At 49.1% G+C, this 6,781-nt stretch overlaps 1 long non-coding RNA gene across 1 annotated transcript; it reads right to left on the reverse strand.

The window, feature by feature from the left end:
• Positions 1-787: 787 nt before the first annotated feature.
• LOC107111444 lies at positions 788-6,192 on the reverse strand. Its single transcript, XR_001482558.1, has 3 exons — positions 6,134-6,192; positions 4,106-4,164; positions 788-902 (listed from the first exon to the last, which is right to left on the reverse strand). It is a non-coding gene; the product is annotated as an uncharacterized LOC107111444 (long non-coding RNA).
• Between the last annotated feature and the right edge of the window lie 589 nt (positions 6,193-6,781).

Below are 6,781 nucleotides of genomic sequence, written 5' to 3' on the forward strand. Positions count from 1 at the left end.
ATAGCAATACTATAGGGGTTGAGGGCTTCTTGGAAGGAACTCACTATGATGAATTCTTGCTTGAATTTTACAAGATTCCAGAGGCAGCCCTTATATAACACAATGTGAGTTGGTAGAACCTCGGGCAGGGGAACTTGTGAACCATTCAAGGTGGGAGACACAGGGAGCAAGTCTAAGCCGGTCTACTCAGAAGTAAGTCACATGTTATACAGAGGGACTTACTCCCAGGGAGAGTTCTTAGGATTGCGCTCAGGGGCCTCAAACTGTTGGGATAGAAACCATTTTGCAGGGGGAGGGGGAAGAGTCATAAAACTGTATCTTCGATCTCCAAGTAGAATGTATTGTAGATGTTCCTGTATAAAAGGTGTACCAGTTTGGTGTTGTGGTTTAGTGCGCGGACTCTAATCTGTGAGAACCGGTTTTCATTCCCCCACTCCTCCACTTGCACCTGGCTGGATGACCTTGGGCAAGCCGTAGTTCTGATAAGAGCTGTCCTTGAAAAAGAGCAGTTTCTGTCAAGAGCTCTCTCAGCCCCACCTACCTCACGGGGTGTCTGTTGTGGGGAGGGGAAGGGAAAGGAGTTTGTAAGCCGCTCTGAGACTCCTTTGGTAGTGAAGGGTGGGGTATAAATCCAATCTCCTCCTCCTTCTCCTCCTCCTCCTCCTCTTCTTCTTCTTCTTCCTGAGTCAACAGAGGGTTTTTGTTTAATCACATGCTACAAGAAAGAATGAAAGATTATAGCTATTTTTCTAGACTGCCGATTTTATTCTCACTTCAGAATGTGGGGTTTTTTTCTGGATTCAGATATTTTCATATCGGTTAGGCCTCCTGCAATACTATATCTGTTGTTCGTAGAGTAGGTCACCTCTTCTGGATCGGGGGAAGGCGATGAGTCCCATCCACTGAAAAGCAGAAAAGAAAAAATAAATATTTATTGATGTATACCTTGAGATCTCAACCCTGCCCTTCCCTGCAAACAGGCTCAGGGCGGGTTACAGTAGATTGAAGAAACAGGTGAAACCAGATAAAAACAGTCTCTGTATAGTTCAAAATTAAAACCAACCGACAAATTCTTGCAGCGACGGCAAGCTAAAATTTAACAGAGTCAACAGCATCCAGGGAGTGTGATGTAAATGAGCATGAAAGGCCGGAGACTGAGCAGGTGGGTTAGGGGAGGGGAGGCCGGTGTAACCAGAAATCTACCACCTCAACCAAAGGCCCGGTGGAACAGCTCCGTTTTACAAGCCCTGCGGAATTGTAATAGATCCTGCAGGGCCCTTGTTAAGTCGGTTACTTAACAAAGAGCCAGAGAGTGATTTCAGCAAAAGACCAGCTTTATTCAGCAACTCGTAACTCAAGTCCAAACAGGGTCAACATGAATAGCCAGAACAGCTTTTACATTGAAGCCGTTCTACTTTTAAACTCTCCCGGCCAATGTAGCCACGCCCTACTATACAATCTCAGCCTATGAGGTTGCAGGGATAAGGTCGAATCACAATAGTTCCCGCTCTTGGAACTGGCTGTTGGTGATTGGTCGGTTCTTCCTGGGCTACCAATTACAAGTGAGGGATTAGGATCCTAGCCCAGGATGAAAGCTTCACATGGTGTTTCAATGACAGAGTTCACATACATACTTTGGTCGGATTGAATACACCACAGCCCTGATCTCATTTGGAAGCCTGTTCGCCAGAGCCAGAGCAGAAAAAGCTCTGGCTCTGGTCGAGGCTAGACGGATGTCTTTGGGGCCAGGGACTACCAGAAGATGTTGTCCTGATGAGCGCAAAGCTCTCCGGGGGACATTATGGGGAGAGGCGGTCCTGCAGATATGTCTGTCCCTGACCGCATAGACCTTAAAGGTTAATACCATAACCCCGGACCTGATCTGGCACTCAATTGGAAGGCAATGCAGTTGGGGCAGCACTGGCGGAATGCGCCCACACTGACGTCCCAGTCAGGACTCGCAGTGTTCCCTCTAAGCTGAGTTAGTGTGAGCTAGCTCACAGTTTTTTAGCCTCCGGCTCATACATTTTTGTCTTAGCTCAGGAAGGAGGGCTCCTGGGCAAACCAATTTATGCAGTAGCCAAATTGTTCGCTCACAGCTTTAATGCCAGTAGCTCATAAAGTAGAATTTTTGTTCACAAGATTCCACAGCTTAGAGGGAGCATTGGTCAGGAGGTGTGCCACTGCATTTTGTACCAGCTGCAACTTCCGGGTCAGGTTCAAGAGTCGCCCTGCATAGAGCGAGTTACAGTAATCCATCCCGGAGGTGACCATGGCATGGATCACTGTGGTCAAATTGCAGGAGGAGAGATAGGAAACTTGTTGCCTGACCAGCCGAAGATGGTAAAAGGCCGATCTGGCAACTATTGTGACCTGGGCCTCCATAGATGGGAGTGTTAAAAACATTTGTTAATGTTTCTTTGTTTTGTGGAAGACTCAAAAGAACCACACCAAACACGGTCAAGTTTAAATGGTGTTTATCTAACTGTTTACTGGTGAATAATTACACAACAGTTTGTATATATCTAGAGTTATTTTCAACAGACCAACATAGAGCTATTTCAGTTAAACTCTCAGAAAAAAACCCAACTGACAGCGAGTAGCAAAATAACGGTCACTCTCAGAATCTCAGTGTACAACCAAGACAGACGCGACGGCCAATCAGACTTCAAGTTGTCTCACACAGATAAGATTGACAGAGACCCACAGTACACGCCCACATCTCTCACATGCGTATCTTCAAATTGTCTGCTGGTGTAACCTAACTTTACAAATATAAACTTATCTCTGCACTTGTGCCTCTACATTTATAATCTGACTATTTCTGGAGGTCTGAACTCCCCTGGCATGAGCTCAACTCGGTTGGAAAGTCTGATCACTCTGTTCTGTTTTTGCTCCTTGTTTTCTTTAGTAGTTAGTGGTGTGTGCAAAACTGCATCTCCATGCACACCAGCAAGCTTTCAGCTGTCCTCTGAGGTGAGAAGGGGGGGAGGGAAGGGCAGGCTGAGAAGCCTCCTCCCCAAGTTCATCTGATTTCATTTGGACTGTGCTTAAATTAATATTACAATGTAGACTGGTGGACCTTTCTCTTCTCCCTCCCCACTAGGGCTGCCAAGTGGGGGGTAGGTAAACCCCCACTTCGGAGGCCCGATTCCCCCCGCCGCGGAATTGGGCCCCGGGGGGAACTCCACCCCCCGAAGCGCAGCGTGGCTGCGTCACCTGAGGTGACGCAACCACGTCAATCACGTTGGGGGTGTGACCCCGATCATCGAACGGAAAACTCTATGGTTTTCCCTCCAACGATTGGGGCCAACGCCTTCAACGTGATCGACGTCGCGCGTCACTTCCGGTGACGTGCTGGCGGCGTGCACGCACACATCGATGGACGGCTCCTGGAGCCCGGTGAGGCTCCCCCGCCGGTAAGAAAAATTGACTTGGCAACCCTACTCCCCACCCCAGCCTCTTTTTAGAAGTAATGTCAGAATACAGGACCGTAACTACAGAAATACTCGCAGTGTGAGGGAGAAGGAGTCGTAATTTCAGGCAGGGCTAATGGTAAGTTACAACACAACAGGACTTCGCACTTTCCCCGTCCTGTCTTCCTTCCCCACTGTGGGAGAACGCAGAAAAAGAGGTGGGGTGAGGGACAGTCTATCATTATTTCTTCTGCATTGGTAGAACAAGGGTGCGGTCACTGGGCAATTCGTTGTTAGAACAGGGGTCCCCAACCAATGTTCCCTCTGAGCCAAGGAGTCTTGTGAGCAAAAATTCCACTTTGTGAGCGACTGGCATCAAAGTTGTGAGCGAGCGACTGGGCTACTGCATAAATTAGGTTACTCTGGAGCCCTCCTTCATGAGCTAAGACAAAAATGTGTGAGCCAGAGGCTAAAAAACTGTGGGCAAGCTCACACTAACTCAGCTTAGAGGGAACGCTGTCCCCAACATGTGTGACTGAAGCTAAGCTGCGGCGGCCATTTTGTGGCCGGTCCTGCCTCCTGCAGCAGCCATTTTGTGGCTGCGCCCACCGGGCCGTGTCAGAATTCCAAGTGGTTCAAAAAGGTTGGAGACCCCTGTGTTCGGATCTACCTGTTTCCCTTTCCCTCACCTCCTTTTGCGTCATGTAGACCAGTCCGTCGCCATTCGCGTCTCGGCCTTTGCACTGCTCTGTGGGAATAAAGGAGACAGGGAATGTACCGTTCCATGAAGCCTAGGGTTGCCAACTCCAGTTTGGGGGGATTCCTGGAGATTTGGGGGTGCAGCCAAGGGAAGGCTGGGTTTCAGGAGGGAGGGACCTCAGGCAGTGCTCCCTCTAAGCTGTGGAGTCTTGTGAGCAAAAAGTCTACTTTGTGAGCCACTGGCATTAAAGCTGGGAGCGAGCAGTTTGGCTGCTGCATAAATTAGTCTGCTCTGGAGCCCTCCTTCCTGAGCTCAGACAAAAAATGTGTGAGCCGGAGGCTAACAAACTCAGCTAGCTCACACTAACTCAGCTTAGAGGGAACACTGACCTCAGGTGGGCACAATGCTGTATAGTCCACCCTCCAAAGCTACCATTTTCTCCAGGGGAAATGTGGTCTGGTGAGAAGTTGTAATTCCAGGAGATCTCCAGGCATCGCCTGGAGGTTAGCAACCCTAAAGAAGCTCCGTGAATTGATTCATGAAGGATCTTGCCTTAACAAACTCTAAACTGGACCTGTGGGACTAGCCAGCAGGAGAGAAGAGAGAGAAGAAATTGGAATTATACCCCGCCCTTCACTACCTGAAGGACTCTCAGAGCGGCTGACAATCTCCTTTCCCTTCCCCTCCCCACAACAGACACCTGTGAGGTAGGTGGGGCTGAGAGAGCTCTTTTGAGAACTGCTGGCAAGAGAACAGCTCTGAAAGAACTTGTAACTGACCCAAGGTCACAGCAGCAGCTGCATGTGGAGGAGTGAGGAATCAAACCCAGTTCTCCCTGATTAGAGCCCACGATCCTTACCCACTACACCAGACCAATGTTCCCTCTAAACTGGGGAGTCTTGTGAGCAAAACTTCTGCTTTGTGAGCTACTGGAATTAAAGTTGTGAGCAAGCAATTTGACTACTGCATAAATCAGTATGCTCTGGAGCCACCTCTCCTGAGCTAATACAAAAATGTGTGAGTGAGGCTAAAAAACTGTGAGCTAGCTCACACTCACTCAGCTTAGAGGGAACAGTGCACCAGACTGGCTCTCAGTTTGGTTCCTGGTGTCCTTATTGGGTGTCTTTGGTTAAGTCTTGACCTAACACACCTCACAGGGTTGTTGTGAGGAAAAAAGTAGAACAACCCCTACACACACTGTCCATGGTCCCTTGGGGGAAGGGCAAAATACAGATGTTACGAATGGTTTCCACAATTATGCATGGACTAGAAAAAAGCACTCACTGAAATTAAGGAGCAGTAGGCTTAGAACAGATAAAAGGAAGTCCTTCTTCACCTAAATACTCATTAACACATCAAATCCACTGCCACAGGAAGTGGTGGTGGTTACAAGCACAGACAGCTTTAAGGGGATTGGAGAAACATCTGGAGCAGAGGTCCATCAGTGGCTATTAGCCACAAGCTCAAGTGGTTAAGAAGCTGAACTGCAGGCTGTGGAAGGTCGGTAGTTCAGCAGTTCGAGACCCGCTCCCGTCTCTAGTTCCAGCTCCTGCCAACCTAGCAGTTTGAAAGCAAGAAATTGCAAGTAGATAAATAGGTACCACTTCGGTGGGAAGGGAACAGTGTTCCGTGCACCTTGGTGTTTAGTCATGCCGGCCACATAACCACGGAAACGTCTTCGGACAGCACTGGCTCTTCGACTTTGAAACGGAGATGAGCACTGCAACCCTAGAGTCGGACTCGACTGGCTTTCGAGCAAGGGAACCTTTACTTTTACCTTTACCTTTACAGGTGGAACTGTCTGGGGCAGGGATGCTTTGTCTTCTTGGTGCTTGGGGGGCCACAGTGGGAGGGCTTCTGAAGTTCTGGCCTCATTGGTGGACCTCCTGATGGCCCCTGGGTTTTGGCCACTGTGTGACACGGAGTGTTGGACTGGAGGGGCCATTGGCCTGATCCAACATTGGCATCTCTTATTGTTCTTACGTAACACTAATAATAGAACGGAGATGTCTCTTACGGAAGGCGGCTCCCAGATGGACCATGAGGGAGACAAAGTCGTCAAAGTCGATCTGAAGCCAGGGGTTGGCATACATCTGCACGAGCGCCATGGTCGTCTGCTTGTTTAAGTGGAACCCTGAACGAGAGCAGATGCACCAGCGTTAGCAGGACATTGAAGGCCCTAAAGAAGTTCAGAGCCAAACAAAGATGGATTCTACAGATCCCTACGCATTTCTGAAAAGGAAACCTATTTTCTCCCTCTCCCTCCCCCACCCCCTTACTCTCAGTCTATGTTTCTGGCCATAAGGACTAGAACCATGATTTGTTTTACTGACAGCGAAGATTCTCAGGAACTCTGGAACAAAAGGCACATACTGTGGCAGTGTGCAGTGCAGGCAGCGGTGTTTGTTAGAGCACGGTCCTCTAGGATTGCAGCAGCCAACCACAAATAGGGGAGATGCTATTAAGAAGACGGCCCAGGCTGGCCCGATCTCATCAGCTGTTGGAAGCTAAGCAGGGTCGGCCCTGATTGGCACTTGGATGGAGGACCACCAACGAAGTTGAGGGTTGCTATACAGAGGCAGGCAATGGCGAACCACCTCTGAACTTCTCTTGCCTTGACGCGGATGGGCCAGACCAACCTGATCTCATCAGCTCTCGGAAGCTA

The sequence above is a fragment of the Gekko japonicus genome, unplaced genomic scaffold, assembly GCF_001447785.1.
Source record: "Gekko japonicus isolate JY-2015 unplaced genomic scaffold, Gekko_japonicus_V1.1 scaffold6507, whole genome shotgun sequence".
NCBI lineage: Eukaryota > Metazoa > Chordata > Lepidosauria > Squamata > Gekkonidae > Gekko > Gekko japonicus.